The 1,784-nt window shown below is 30.4% G+C and overlaps 1 pseudogene; it reads right to left on the minus strand.

Moving 5' to 3' along the window:
* Window positions 1-1,475: 1,475 nt before the first annotated feature.
* LOC115978490 lies at window positions 1,476-1,574 on the minus strand (annotated as a pseudogene).
* Window positions 1,575-1,784: the final 210 nt, after the last annotated feature.

Below are 1,784 nucleotides of genomic sequence, written 5' to 3' on the forward strand. Positions count from 1 at the left end.
TTATTTCTTTCTGAGGAAGATTTATAGTTTTTCTGTCCATTATTTGATATAAAATCAGTTTACTATGAGTGATTTGACCATTGGTCAAGATTTTAATGACTTTTTTCGGGACAGAATCTATGAAATTATTGGTAGATCTTATCTGATAGACTACTTTAAGACTGTGATGCCAATTGCCAAAACAAAAGGAGTTGCAGTTTTTCACAGTTCAAACAAATACAAGATCTTAAATCTTTGTATGTCCCTTCACCCGTGCTTTGCTTTGTTGATGATTGATTGAAGAAAAATGAATTATATAATTTTTTTTTCTCGGTTAGTGAAATGAATAGATTTGTTTTAGTGACAACAAAATCAACAAAATGATTAGCAACGATAATGTAATATAATGAGGATTAGGGGGGGCCTCAAATCCTTTGATGTTCACTTTATCTTGCCTATGAGTCTATGACGAACAAAAGTTCTTTTTTTTTTCTTTTTTTTTATGGGAACAAAAGTTCTTTTAGTATTCTTTCTTATGGTCAATGAAAAACCCAAATTCTTTCGGTGTGAATTAATATAAAATAATCTTTACTTTATTAAGTAGACGAGTACAAGTCACACAGAGCCGGCCGTGAAGTAATGAAATCCCAAAATATCGCGATAATAGCAGCCCTTGAAATAACACTGGCCGACTTGTCCCAAAATACTCTTTTCTGTAGTACTGTGTGCCCGTTTGGTTTTTTTTTTTTTTTTTTTTTTAGAAACTTCTTATATTTCTATATTTGTTTTTGCTGCAATGGATAAAATATTAAAGGAAAAGATTAAGAGTACATGGCAGAGCACGAAAGGTACAAAACTAGGTACAAGTTAAACTAGTCTAGGAGATTTTAGACTTTGGAATCCCCATAAGTACGCAGAATACAAAGACTTTTTTTTTTTTTTTTGGGGGTGGGGGGGATGAATGACGTCCAATATAAATAAAGAGAAGGCATATTTCTTAAGTTGGCTAAATTGTCAGCACATTCTACCAAAAAAATAAAAAATAAAAAAATAAAAAATAAATTGTCAGCACATTTATTAGCCTTCCAATATATTTGTTAGATAGAAACATGCTAGCCTCTAGCGAGGATGTTCTTACAATAAGAAATTAAAGTATTAAGGAAAGAAGTAATATAGGAATAATATAGGAATTAGGTGTTTGTAAATTGTAAGCTTCAGTATCATGTGCTTGCCTTTGGTTTGATTTTTTAAATCTTGTTCCTAAAAAGTAGAAATTAATTGCTAGAATCTCAAATTTTCATAGTGATTTCTAATGAGACCACCGGCACCAAATTATCTTGGATTACTGATTTCCACGAGAAATACCATTTGTCTTTAGCTTTATATGACCCTTTTTAGAGGGAACCAAAATATGCAATGAATGACTTTATTTCTAGATTCAACATTGTTAAAAAACATAACAATAGTATTCTATTGCATGTTGTTTTATGTCATAAACAAGTTGAGATATTTAATTTACCTCTTATTTAAAAATCAATTTGTTAAATTGATAAGAACAGATACTACACTTGATCTTAGCCAAAAGGCCGAGTCATAAGAATAGATACCTCTTATTTAAAAATCAATTTGTTTTGGGCTAACCATAAATAACTGCCATATGCCAAAAAAGAGAGTAAAGACTAGGGTAGACCAAAAACAATAGTATTGCAAGTAGCATTTATATGACACTAATAAAAAAAAATTTTGAAATAGAGAAAAAGAGATGAGGATTTGGGGGTTTCAGTTGATGTCAAACCAATTGGAAA

The sequence above is a fragment of the Quercus lobata genome, chromosome 2, assembly GCF_001633185.2.
Source record: "Quercus lobata isolate SW786 chromosome 2, ValleyOak3.0 Primary Assembly, whole genome shotgun sequence".
Taxonomy (NCBI): Eukaryota; Viridiplantae; Streptophyta; class Magnoliopsida; order Fagales; family Fagaceae; genus Quercus; species Quercus lobata.